Below are 14,801 nucleotides of genomic sequence, written 5' to 3'. Positions count from 1 at the left end.
TGGCCGCCCCCACGAGGCCCACGAGGGTGCCACACAGTCGGAGGTGTGGGCCCCCATGTTCTGGGAGGCCACCTCACATGAGTTGGAGATTTTTACTGTTTCTGGGAGGCCGAGTGTCCCCCCTTCTAATAAGCACTGACGGATATAGTTCGAGTGCATGCCCACGACAAAGGCATCCCTGCCGATATCGCCCGGCAGTCACAGTTCCGGCAGAGAATGCGCCAGGCACACAGCAATTCAGCGAGTGATTCCCCAGGGCATTGGCGTCTCGTGGTGAGGAGGTGCCTAGCATATACCTGGTTAACGGAATTCACGTAATGTCCTTTTAGCAGCGTTATTGCCTCCGCCTACGAGGGGGCATCCCTGATGAGGTTAAAGACTCTTGGGCTCACCCGTACATGGAGGACCTGCTTCTTCTGGAGGTCTGTGAAGTCTTCGTTGAAAGATACGAGGTAGGCCTTGAAGCAGCTTAGCCAGTGTTCAAAAGTCTCTGCAGGGTCAGCTGCTTGTGGGTCCAGTTGCCAACGATCAGGCGTGAGTGAGGAGTTCATCTTGAGTGAAGAGTCCACCTTTAGAAGTTTAGTGTGTTAAATCGATACACCATCAATAATACACGACGAGTGATAAACGTAACCGAGGCTTCAATACACTAATTAGCAAGCCTCCTGCCTCTGGACCCGAACTGGGTGGTGGGGTTCCCAGGTATCTGCTGCTCTTGCCCTTCTAAATGATAGTGGCCTTGGTTTGGAAGGTCCTGCCGAAGGAACCTTGGTGAGTTCCTGCAGTGAATCTTGTAGATGGCACACATGGTTGCCACTGTTTGTTGGTGGTGGAGATATTGAATATTTGTGGAAGGGGTTGCAATCAAGCGGGTTGCTTTGTCCTGGATAGTGTTTAACTTCTTGAGCGTTGTTGGAGCTGCATTCATTCAGACAAGTGGAGAGTATTCCATTACACTCCTCACTTGTGCTTTGTAGATGGTAGACAGGCTTTGGGGGTAAGGGAGTGAGTTGCTCACCATAGAATTCCTAGCCTTTGACCTGCACTGGTAGCCACACTATTAATATGACTAGTCCAATTCAGTTTCTATCAATGGTAACCCTCGGGATGTTGACTGTGGAGGATTCAGTGATGGTAATGCCATTGAATGTCAACGGGTGATGCTTGGATCCTCTCTTGTAGGAGATGGTCATTGCCTGGCACTTGTGTGGTGTGAATGTAACTTGCCACTTGTCAGCCCAAGCCTGGATATTGTCCAGGACTTGCTCCATTTGGACACTGACTGCTTTATTATCTGAGGAGACACGAATGATGCTGTGCAGTCATCTGTGAACATGCCACTTCTGAATTCATGACCCACCCTTGACAAACTCTGCAGCAATATCGCTGCCCCTCCCCCCATGCAAGGCCCCCCTCCTCAATGCAAGGTCCTTCCACCTCAATACCCGGATTTCCTACCCCCCCCCCGGCAAAAGACCACTCTCCCCTTCGATGCCAGGTTCCTCCCATTTACCAATGCTCCTTCCATCATTGTGGTGCACTATCAATTACTACAAAGACGAGAGTAGTAAATAATCGAGGCTTTATTGAGCAGAGATGTGCGCCTCCTGTAGCTGCTACCAGAATGGGAGCAGCTCTAGTGAGCACACACATTTATACGCCGCCTACTGGGCGGAGCCAGCAGGCAGGGATTTACCCATGTACCACTAGGACAGGAGCCTTACCGTACTACATCTAATATACAGTTCGTGGTGCCTACCACATTCACCCCCTGTTAAAAACGAGTCCGGCGGGGGTGGTGGAAAAATTTACAGTTCAGGCAAAATTTACAAGTTCAGGTAAAATTTACAGGTTCAGTCGGTCGGGTGCCTTGATTCTCCGTTGTGATCGCCTCGGTCCCGTTGGTGATGCGGGCGCCGACTTGGTCACCTGTGACTCCGGGAGCGTGTTGTCCTCGTCCTCATCGCCCCCGGGTGGAACCAGTGGGAGGACGGATCATCCTGGGGCGGGGGCTGGGGTGAGGTGCGCTAGGGGGTGGGTAGGTGGCGCCGGGGCAATCGGAGGGGGGGGGGGGGGGCTGTCGGATGGTGGCTGTGGTTGGGGATCCAGCTGGTGCCAGGTCCCGGAGGGAGACTGTGTCGTGGCGCCCGTCGGGGTGCACAGGTAGGCGTACTGCGGGTTCGCGTGCAGTAGTTGTACTTTTCGACCAATGGATCTGCCTTGTGGGTTCGCACGTGTTTGCGGAGAAGGTCGGGTCCAGGAGCTGCCAGCCATGTTGGGAGCGAAACTCTGGAGGTGGACTTCCTGGGGAAGGCAAGGAGACGTTCATGGAGGGTTTCGTTAGTTGCAGTGCAAAGTAGTGATCGGATGGAGTGGAGTGTGTCGGGGAGGACATCCTGCCAGCGGGAGACTGGGAGACATTTAGACCCATAGGGCCAGTAGGATGGCCTTCCAGACCGTCCCATTCTCCCTTTCCACCTGCCCGTTTCCCCGGGGGTTGTAGCTGGTCGTCCTGCTTGAGGCAATGTCCTTGCTGGGCAGGAACTGACGCAGCTCATCGCTCATAAAGGAGGAGCCCCGGTCTCTGTGGATGTAAGCGGGGAAACCGAACAGGGTGAAGATGCTGTTGAGTGCTTTAATGACCGTGGCAGAAGTCATATCAATGCCGCACAGCATCCACGATGGCTTGGGCCTCCTTTTCGACGAGGAGTGCTGAAATTCGGAGGCATGGAGGGTGCAGGAAAAGAATGCCAACGGCCTGCCTGCCTGGTTGAGGGCGGCAGCCAGAGCTACGTTGAATGCATTGCTCTCGACCTGGAAAGGGAGGGACTCATCGACCGCATGCATCGTGGCATTAGCAATTTCTGCCTTGATGCGGTTGAAGGCCTGGCGGGCCTCAGCTGTCAGCGGAAAAACTGTGGAGTGAATGAGTGGGCGGGCCTTGTCCACATAGTTAGAGACCGACTGGGCATAATAGGAGAAAAACCCCAGGCATCGTTTCAGGGCCTTGGTGCAGTGGGGCAGGGAGAGTTCCACAAGAGGGCGCATGCGGTCGGGGTCGGGCCCTAGAACTCCTTTTTCCACAACATAGCCAAGGATGGCTAAGCGGTTGGTGCGAAACACGCACTTCTCCTTATTGTCCGTGAGATTAAGGAGTTTGGCGGTGTGGCGAAATTTGCGAAGGTTAACGTCATGGTCCTGCTGATGGTGGCCGCAGATGGTGACATTATCGAGGTATGGGAAGGTGGCCCGTAGTCCATACCGGTCAACCATTCGGTCCATCTCACGCTGGAAGAACGAGACCCTGTTAGTGATGCCGAAGGGAACCCTAAGGAAGTGATAGAGGCGGCCATCTGCCTCAAACGCAGTGTATTGGCCTTGTGGAGGGGGAGCTGGTGGTAGGCAGATTTCAGATCCACTATGGAAAATACCCGGTACTGTGCAATCTGATTGGCCATATCAAATATGCATGGGAGGGGGTACGCTTCGAGCTGTGTGCAATGATTGATGGTCAGACTGTAGTCAATGACCATCCTGTGTTTCTCCCCAGTCTTTACTACTACCACTTGGGCTCTCCAGGGGCTGTTGCTGGCCTCAACGATGCCTTCCCGCAGGAGCCGCTGGACCTCCGACCTGATGAAGGTCCTGTCCTGGGCATTGTACCGTCTGCTCCTGGTGGCGACGGGTTTGCAAACGGGGTGAGGTTTGCAAACAAGGAAGGTGGATCAACCTTAAGGGTCGTGAGGCCGCATACGGTGAGGGGGGTAGGGGTCCGCCGAATTTTCAAGTTAAGCTTTTGCGATGAATGTGTAACCACTATAAATTCACACTGCACATTACTGTGTCCCTGTGGGCTCTATCTGTGAGCCGTTGCGAGGCTCTGCCCACAGGGGGAGATGAGGAGCATGTACAGGGCTCCGCCATTGGCTCTGCCCCCAGCAGGAAGTATAAGTGCTGCGGTCCTGCGAGTCCACCCTCAGTTCAGCATAGTTGCAGGCAGGCTCAGTTGTAAGCCGATTAAAGCCACAGTTTACTTCAACTCATGTCTCTGAATGAATTGATGGTCGCTTCATCCAGGAAAGTCCAAAGTGATTCACGCCCGTTTTCTCGCCATTTTCAGAGAATTCCACCCAAGAAGAGGCTGCTCAGTTTTACAAGCTGCCACAGCCAGATGGAGGAGGGAGATGGTTTCAAGTTGAAGAGACCCATCCTGTGGCCATCTCAGGATTTTAGTAAAATTCATCTGAGCATGGCAGAGGGGAAGAAGAGTCATTGTAACAGGCTTTATGTCTGATGGTGGATTTAAGGAACACTCTGAGATCTCAGGAATGCGTCTTGAGGCTATTACTTAAATTTACTGCGTGGTGAAACAAACAAGGCTGCAGGAACTCATTGGGAGCTGGGATCAACTGTGAACTGTGTGCTATAAGACTGTAATTCTTTGGAGGGTACAGTGCGTGATAAATATAAAAGCGGAATGTTCCTCTCTGTAATATAAAACATAAACTGCTACAAAAAGAAAAAGTCAATAATGCTTTAAGAAGTAACAGATGTGACATCAGCTAGTAACAGGAAGTTTGAAGCTCTTTATAACGACTACTGGTCTCTACAACAATCATAACACACTTTTATTGATTAAATGAAATCTGGTTCCTCCTGGCTAGTTAACTCATCTGTCCAGTTCTATTACTAAAGTCAAAATTAAATTCCATCCATCATTAAGATTTTGTGCCAAAGAACTAATGCCAAACAGACAGAAAAAACTGCTCGCACATCCTCGATAGATAATGCAGTTTTAAAAATCTATTTGTTCACGGCATGTAGGTGTGGCTGGCTAGGACAGCCTTTATTGCCCATGCCTAATTGCCCTTGAAAAGTGATGGTGAGTTGCTTTGTTAAACTACTGCAATTCATGCTTAATAATAACACTCTTAGTGTTTTTAGGGAGGGAGTTCCATAATTTTGACCCAGTGACAAATGAAGGAATGGTAGGATAGTTTTAATTCAGGATGGTGTGTGGCTTGGATGGAATCTTACAGGTGATGGGATTCCGATGTTACTGCTGCCCTTGTTCTTCCAGGTGGCAGAGCTTACATGTTTGGAAGATGCCGTCGAAGGAACCGTAATGAGTTCACAGAATCACAGAATAATAGAGTGCAGAAGAGGCCCTTCGGCCCATCGAGTCTGCACCAACATCTGAAGAACGCCTGACCTGCCTACATAGTTCCATTTGCCAGCACTTGGCCCATAGCCTTGAATGCTATGATGTGTCATCCAGGTACTTTTTAAAGGATGTGGGGCAATCCGCCTCTACCACCTTCCCAAGCATTGCATTCCAGACCGTCACCACCCTCTTGCTGCTGGTGTGCGTCTTGTAAATGGTACACACTGTGCATCAAAGATGGAAGGAGTCAATGTTTAAGGTGATGATCGTGGTGCTGGTTTCATAGAATAGAAGATTCATAGGATTCCTACAGTGCAGAAGGAGGCCATTTGTCCCATCGAATCTGACAGGCCCTCTGAATGAGCACCCTACCGAGGCCCTATTCTTGTAACCCAGTAACCCACCTAAACCTTTTAGACACTGTTATACTGTCAATTCACTGTGAGACTGTGAGAACGAGTGAATATAAGGCTTTATTATCCAGGAACACGCCTGCTAGAGTCTGCTGTACAAATGAGTGCCACCCACAGGTGGCCGGTCTATATATCTCCCCAGGGAGGGTGGAGCCAGAGGCGGAGCCCACCGGTCTTCTGGAAGTAGCTGGAAGTAGACCATATTATCATTTTTGGGTCATAGGTCACAGCACTATACAGACAGTTCATACTTAGGTGAATACATTCACCACAGACACTAAAGGGCAACTTAGCATGGCCAATCCATCTAATCTACACATCTTTGGACTGTTGGAGGAAACTGGAGTATCCGGAGGAAACCGACGCAGATATGGGGAAAACATACAAAACTCCACAGTCACCCAAGGCTGGAATCGAAACCGGCTCCCTGGTGCTGTGAGGCAGCAATGCTAATTACTGCACCACTGTGCTGCCCTGGAGTGCTATCTTTGTCCTGGATGGTGATGAGCTATTTGAATATATGCTGGTGATGGTCATTGCGGGCATTTGTATGGCATGAATGTTACTTGACATTTGTCAGCCCAAGCCTGAGTATTGTTCAGGTATTGCTGCTTCAATATCTCAGGAGTCGTGAATGGAGCTGAACATTGTACAATCATCAGCAAACATTCCCACTTCCGACCTTGCGATGGAATTTTATCTCAGCACAACTGGAGAGAAAAAAATCTGCATGAGTTCCTGTTCCTGATCCCTTTCCAGTGAGATGCATGTGAACATAGAACATACAGTGCAGAAGGAGGCCATTCTGCCCATCGAGTCTGCACCGACCCACTTACGCCCTCACCTCCATCCTATCCCCGTAACCCAATAACCCCATCTAACCTTTTTTGGACAGTAAGGGCAATTTATCATGGCCAATCCACCTAATCTGCACGTCTTTGGACTGTGGGAGGAAACCGGAGCACCCGGAGGAAACCCACGCAGACACGGAGAGAACATGCAAACTCCCCACAGACTGTGACCCGCAGGGAATCGAACCTGGGCCCCTGGCGCTGTGAAGCCACAGTGCTATCCACTTGTACTACCGGGCTGCCCACACCGTGCGGACACCAGACTTTGCTATTATCTGACGGCTGCCTTCCAATATTCGCCATCTAGGTTAATACACAAAATATTATCTTTCTAAGCAAGACATTGAGCACACACTTCTACCCGTCCACAGAACAAGGGAGAAACATAGCAAGGGAGAATAGAATTTGGAGGTGTGGGCAGCGCCGGCCCTAGGGTTGCGGGCGCCCCGGGCAAGCTGAACTTCGGCGCCCTTGGGGGGGTGGGGGGGCGGGGGCGGGGCCGGGGGGGCCGGGGCCGGGGCCGGGGGGGGCCGGGGGCGGGGCCGGGGGGGGCGGGAGGGGGGGGCGGCGGACGGAGGGGGGGGGCGGACGGAGGGGGGGCGGAGGGGGCCGCCCTGGGGGAGGGCGGCCACCGCGCATGCGCTGGTTGGCACCGGCCCAACTGCGCATGCGCGGGACCCGAGTCTCTGGCGCCCCCTAGCACATGGCGCCCCGGGCGACTGCCCGAGTTGTCGGTACCTTGGGCCGGCCCTGGGTGTGGGTTGGGTTGGGAGGGAGGGTGGATGATGAAACAAAGCTCTCAAGGCTCCATTATGTAAAATTAGAAAAAGACCAGGTGGATCCAGTGCTGAGTTGAATAATAAATCACCCCCATGTCAAATCACTGGACAAAATAACTTGTACATTTACACACTCACTATGAATCAAAAGAAAAGAGAATACTTGCCTCATCAAATTGTATCAAATGGTTTTGTAACTCTGGTAAATCTGCCATGGTGATTTATTTGCTGGCTTTTAATATTTTAACTCATCTTATGCTCTTTTGAAAATGAATGTTCAATTACATCATGTACTTAATGAAGCATTAAGGATAAAAATGCATTGATAATCTAGCCAATACATCAGATATCATCATAAGATGAAACATGAATACAGCATGCTCTCAGAACAATGTGCTTTGATTAATATTCTGTGAATGAACTCGAAATATAGTACTTAGATCTAAAATTTTGACAAACCGAGTCATTCCATTAGTTCGAAGCCTCTTTTGATGAACTAACAGATACTCACCAAAGAACCCAAATACATTATTGCTCTTTTCATTTACCTCCATTCTATTCCCAGGTACCTGTAATTTCTTCCTGGTAACAGTTATGAGTCCTGGTCGGATAACTTGATTCATTTCTAAATTGACATAACTCTACATGTTACACTGGTTTTATGAAAGTTACCTTTCCGCATTTAGAAACCAATAATTCATCAGAATGGAAACAATGCGGGCGCGATTCTCTGCTCCCCACGCCACGTGGGAGAATCGCGGGAGGGCCCCCCGACAAAATTAATGCGCCCCCCGCGATTCTCCCACCCCCCCGCTCGGAAGAATCTCCGCTCACCGTATTTCACGGCGACCGGCGATTCTCCGACCCGGATGGGCCGAGCGGCCTGCCGTTCGCAGCCGTTTCACGATGGCGGCAACCACACCTGGTCGCTGCCATCGTGAAACGGGAGTGAGAAGCCCGTTAAGGGCTTGTAGGTGGCCTAGAAAGGAAAGAGCACCACGACTGTGCTCGAGAGGGGACAGGCCCACGATCGGTGCCCACCGATCGTCGGGCCGGCGTCCAAATCGGACGCACTATTTCCCCTCCGCCGCCCCGCAAGATCAAGCTGAGGGGAAAGACGGCCACCGCGCATCCGCGGTTTCATGCCGTCAGCGTCATGACATCAGCTGCGCATGCGCAGGTTGGAGCCGGCCAACCTGCGCATGCGTGGCTGACGTCATTAGGCGTGCTGGCCGCGTCATTCTCGGCGCGACGCCCCCGCGACCGAGATTTACGGAGCACCACTCCTAGCCCCGCTGGGAGGGGAGAATAGGGGGCGAGGAGCGGCCTCCGAGACCGTCGTGAAACTCAGCCGAGTTCACCACGGCCCTCCCGATTTTTCCCGGGAGCGGAGAATTCCGCCCACTCTTTTACAGACAGTACCTGGAAAAACACAAGTTATATAATTAATTAACAGAAAACACGATTTACTTACTCTATTCAGTATGGGTGGCCCGAAAGCACAGTGGTTAGCGCTATTGCTTTACAGTGCCAGCGACCCAGGTTCGATTCCCAGCTGTGGTCACTGTCTGTTCGGAGTCTGTACGTTCTCCCCGTGTCTGTATGGGTTTCCTCCAGGTGCTCCGGTTTCCTCCCACAGGTCCTGAAAAACGTGCTGTTAGGTGATTTGGATATTCTGAACAGGCATAGGAGTGTGGTGAAAAGGGGATTTTCACAGTAACTTCATTGCAGTGTGAATGTAAGCCTATCTATAACACTAATAAAGATTATTATTATTAAATTATTATAACTGTATGAGGAGTACAGTGATGGAAAAAAGTAGACATGTATTTGTGTACACCGGCCTACTTCCCCACCCTATACCCATAACCCTGTGACTCCACCTAATTTTTAATGCCTGTGGAAACAGGTCCATCTTCATATTGAGTATATCCCCAATATGCTATGTGAATCTACCACCGTGTTGAATGAGATAGATTTTGAACAGATCTAACAGCTCAAACTTTGGCATCCTTGAGGCACTGTGGGCCATCAGAAAGAACAGAATTGTACAAACCGCAGTCTGCAACCTTATGGCCCAGCATAACCCTCACTCTGCCATTGCCATGAAGACTGGGGATCAACCCTGATTCAACGAGTGCAAGAGGACGTACCTAAAATGAGGTGTCAACATGGTGAAGCTCGAACACAGAACTACTGTAATTGACAGAGCTATGTGATCCGATAATCAGCAGATCAGATCTAAGCTCTGCAGTCCTGCCACACCCAGTCATGAATAGTGATGGAGAATTAAACAACTGGCTGGAAGAGAGGGATCCACAAATATCGCTGCCTTCAATGATGGGAGAGCCCAGTACATCAGTGCAGAAGTAAACGCTGATGCATAAGCAACCACCTTCAGCCAGAGATGCAGAAGCCATGTTGGCCTCCTCTTGAGACCCCCAGCATCTTCAGCCAAATCGATTCATTCCAAGTGATATTAAGAAATTGCTGAAGACACTGAATACTACAACGAAATGGGCCCTAATTACATTCCATCAATAATACTGAAGACATGTCCTCCAGAACTAGCCATGCCCCTAATCAAGCTTTTCCAGTACAGCTGAAACACAGGTATCAACCTGTCAACGTGGAAAATTGCCCAGGTATGCCCTATCAATAAAAAGCAGAACAAATCCAACCCGGCCAATTACTGTCCCATCAGTCATCAGCAAGGTAATGGAAGGGGTTATTAACAGTGCACTCAAGCGCCACTTACTCAGCAATAATCTGATCACTGATGCTCAGTTTGGGTTCCGCTAGGGCCACTCAGTTCCTGAGCTCACAACAGAGACAAAATAGGTGAGAGTGACTATCCTTGACTCGATTGCCGGGTACATGTAATCTTGTTTTGGCACATGAATGTTGTTATCTACCTCCATTATACGCTGACGTTTTGTCCTCAATCAGATCAGTAAAATTGAATTACTGTGTTGTGTCAGATGTAGAAGACAATGCACTTTTGAAACATTTTTCAGACCAGTATTGCAGTTTTTCACACTAAAGTTCAAACCTATAAGCTTAATTTATAAAATCCAAATGATCACTCTGTGTCTCTGTTTATTGATATATCTGTCCTTCATATTTGCCCTCTGCTCGGTCTGATGAACCACTGGCCTAGGTCATAGTATCCTTCACCTAGGCCCTAATTTTAATTCCAGATGGGTTTTCGTCTGGTCAATGGGAGGTGATTTCGGAATTAACCCACTGCTACAGGAATAGGAGCGGGGCAATTTGTCATCCCAACTTTAATTAAACACAGCCACTACCTGTTAACTTTCCACCCAGTACAGGTGCAAAGCAATGAGAAATCTAAAGGCTTGGAGGTTGCCTGCCAACACTGTGTAGGTACTAGAATTGACTTAGGGAGACAGTTCCACAGAAATCAAACTCAGCCAATCGCATAAATAAATATTGTGCCCATTAGAGAAGAACAACACCACCACAATGCCTCTCTGCCACCACAGTGGGACTGTTCACTGATGATGTATATGGAGAGACAGTGTAACGGAGAGCAGGACTGCAGTGAATTCAAAGGAAGGAAGGCAAGGCAATTTGAAGTTAAAATTTAAATCACCAAGGAGAAAGAGTTTGTCTTCCCTCGGCTGTTGAATAAATAGAGGGTGGGTAGCTTGGTGAGAAACCTTGGTGTGGGCTTGGTCAGGGCAGTGAATGGGGAAATGCCTTGGAAATCAGAAGCACAAAGGGACTTGGGAGTCCTTGTTCACGATTCTCTTAAGGTTAACGTGCAGTTTCAGTCGGCAGTTAAGAAGACAAATGCAATGTTAGCATTCATGTCAAGAGGGCTAGAATACAAGATCAGGGATATCCGTCTCAGGCTATACAAGGCTCTGGTCAGACCCCAAATGGAGTATTGTGAGCAGTTTTGGTCCCCGTATCTAAGGAAAGATGTGCTGGCATGGAAAGGAACCAGAGGAAGTTCACAAGAATGATCCTGGAATGAACAGCTTGCCGTATGAGAAACTGTTGAGGACTCTGGGTCTCTACTGTTGGAGTTTAGAAGGATGAGGGGGGGATCTTATTGAAACTTACAGGATACTGTGAAGCCTGGATAGAGTGGATGTGGAGAGGATGTTTCCACTTGTCGGAACAACTAGAACCAGAGGACACAATCTCAGACTAAAGGAATGATTCTTTAAAACAGAGATGAGGAGGAATTTCTTCAGCCAGAGGGTGGTGAATCTGTGGATCTCTTTGCCGCAGAAGGCTGAGGAGGCCAAATCACTGAGTGTCTTTAAGACAGAGACAGATAGGTTCTTGATTAATAAGGGGATCAGGAGTTATGGGAGAATGCAGGAGAATGAGGATGAGAAAAATATCAGCCATGATTGAATGGCGGAGCAGACTCGATGGGCCGAGTGGCATAATTCTGCTTCTATGTCTCATGGTCTTATAGTGAACAAAGTTGATTTTAAAGGAGATGTGGGTTGGAACAACTGAGGTGCTCAACACGGGAGTAAATACCAGAGGACTCGGTGTAGGATGCCAGACTTTGACTTGGTGATGAAGTGGCTTAGGTGAGCTGGTTCATGGTAAGTATAAACAAACAGGCAGGTTTCCATCAAAGTGTCACAAATACACAGAGATAAGTTGCAATCAAAGCCAGGATGTCAGTACAATTGTCCAGATTAGGACTATGGATGACAAGATTGTGAATGAAGTGGCATTCTGGGAGGGAATGCAGAGAGGGACTGTGATTGGGATTCCACTGGTAAAGTCCAAAGGGGCAGTGGTAAGTGGAGTAAAAGATACGGAAGGGAAGATAACAATTCTCTTTTCAGTAAACTTTTTTGGCAAGAACAAAATGTACTTTGGCTGTAACCTAGAATGTTGACAGAGACATTGGTAATAATAATCCTGATATCACCAGCATTCTCACTAGGTAGGTGGATGGTTGCACTGCTATAGTCAAGAACATCCTGGACATTGGCAAAATGAAGTCATTAGAAAGAATATCCTTTTAGTTGTTGTTGAGGATCTGGGTGGTAGGTGACAGTATGATGGTTTTCTGAACATCACAGCAGTGATTCATCCCCTCAGCTGCTCCACATTGGCACTGAACAGTAGCATTGTCATTAAAGTAGACAGCATTGATCTTCCTTGCTGTCACCAGCAATTTATAATTCATAGACATATCACATTCCAAATTACCTTAATTTTTCGCACTGTCATTAGGCCTCACTGATTACATCTAAATCTTCATAAGCTGTGTATTTCACACCAACCTATAAAATGTATGTAGTGATTTTGTCAATGGTGAGCAATGCCCCTATTTGTGTGATAATGTGGTCCCACCATTTTCCAGGAGCTCCTGCATTATTCAGTTATTTTCTGAAATGAAAGTCATTTAAGCTCAGTATCACTTTTTGCTCTCGTTAACTACAATAATGCATGAACTGTCATGTTGAATTTCCATTTTGCAGCAGAACTGCACTTTCAACACTTAGGGTGGTCAGATTTGTCAGTCTAATCTATTATGGGAAAGGGGGCACATTATATAATGCATTAAAAAAAGATACACAAATACAAACGTAAAATGCATCCTACACTCAAGAATAAAATTTATTTCAATAACTCTGAAGGGAATTAAATTCAAAGATAGCCCAAATAGCTAACATAAGCCAGACAAAATATACTTTACTGTGCACCAGCTACATTCTGACTGGTACTCACAATAGGTAAAATATTCTAAAGGTGGTTATTAAATGCACATTTGGAAAGAGAGGTTGTTTTATTCACCCTGAAATGGGTTTTATTCATTCTAGGAGTTGGATGTCGCTGGCAAGACCACCATTTATTTGCCCATCCCGAGTGCTCTGCGAAGATGGTGTGCCTTTTTCCTGAACTATTGCAGTTTGATACAACTGAAGGTTGTTAAGAGTCAACCCCATTGCGTGGGATTGAAATCCAACATAGGTCAGGCTGGGTAAGCATGGAGGTTACCTCATCTAAAGAACATCAGTGACTCAGTAGGACTTCTGTAAAAATCCAACAGCTCCATTTTTTTTTTCACAGATAGCAACGTTTTTACTGCCAGATCTGAAATAACTGGTATCTGTGAATTTGGCACCTCACTGCTATTGGCGTAGAATACAACAGATGATATAGAGTTTTACTTCAAATTATCAAAAAGGTGAAATTACTTAGCCCTTTGATTTGGTGAATAGGCACATCTCACAATTAGCGTTGCCAACTGTGATTAAATATATTCCTGGAGGTTTCATCACAAGACTTGCCCCCACACTCCAACCATTAGTTAGCCAGCACAGCAGTGTGGTGTACTGCCTTCCGACATCAACTGGAAAGCAAAAAGATTCATTACCTAATTGGATGATATTTAACTGTCAAACAGTCCTTTTTCCCCCCCAAGATTTTTATCTGGGTCAAGGGAAACTTTCAAACGAAATGAAAAATGACCAAAAACTATGGGCGCGATTCTCCGCTGCCCACGACGGGTCGGAGAATAGCGGGAGGGCCTTCCCGACAATTTTCACGGCCTCCCGCTATTCTCCCCCGCCTCCGGCCGCCCCCCGACACGAATCGCTGCTCGCCGTTTTTTACGGCGAACAGCGATTCTCCGCAGGCCGATGGGCCGAATGGGCGATCACACTTGCTTTCAGCGTTCGTGAAAACGGCCACAAAGTGCCCCTACCGGACAACCATGGCACCGATTGGCACGGCCGCACCACGCCCGTGCCAAGGGTGGCATGCGCGGCTGACGACATCGTGCGCGTCAGCCGTCGTGACGCTTGCCGCGCGGACTTAACGACGGTCGCTAAGGCCGCGATGCCGTGCTTCACGGGGCCCCGCTGCTAGCCCCGCCCGGGGGGGGAGAATCAGGTCCCGGGAGGGGGCGCGGAGGCTGCCGTGAAACACGGCCAGTTTCACGGCAGACTTTACGACTCACCGCATTTGCGGAGAATCGTGCCCATATGTCCTGAAGATTTTTCTCCAGGATTGCACACAGAAATGTCCTGGGAATTGACCTTTAATTCTTGGAGACTCCAGGCCACACCGGGAGGGTTCGGAACCCCATTCCCCGTACCTCTCAGTTTCAGCTGTCAATAATGGGAGGGTGCAGGAAGTGAACATCAAATAGCTTTCCTCAGGCGGGAAGGGAAAGATCCGATGAGGCACTCATTGTCGGATCACATCTTTTGACTAAAAGCCTTGCAGCGTTGACAGAAAGAAGGAAGCAGACCAACCGATGGTTCACTTGACCATGTAGTGAAGTAGGCCCTAAAAGAAACAAATGTTTTTTAAAAAGGAAAGGTGTTCAGTATCACTAAAATACAGAGATACTGTATCTTGAGCCACTACCTTGGGTGCAGTTTTAGAGGTGCACAAATGGCAGCAAAAATTACGCTAGTTTTGAAAAATCATTTACATTTCCAGAGTTACTACCCACACTCCTTTGCATGTCACTCCACTAGGTTCTCAATCTCCCTCCTGTATTCTGACTCGTCGTTATTCGAGATCCGGCCCACTATGGTCATATCGTCAGCAAGCATGTAGATGGAGTTGGAACCAAATT

Source organism: Scyliorhinus canicula, chromosome 7 (genome assembly GCF_902713615.1).
Source record: "Scyliorhinus canicula chromosome 7, sScyCan1.1, whole genome shotgun sequence".
Lineage (NCBI taxonomy): Eukaryota > Metazoa > Chordata > Chondrichthyes > Carcharhiniformes > Scyliorhinidae > Scyliorhinus > Scyliorhinus canicula.
Note: the sequence above shows the minus strand (reverse complement) of the source record.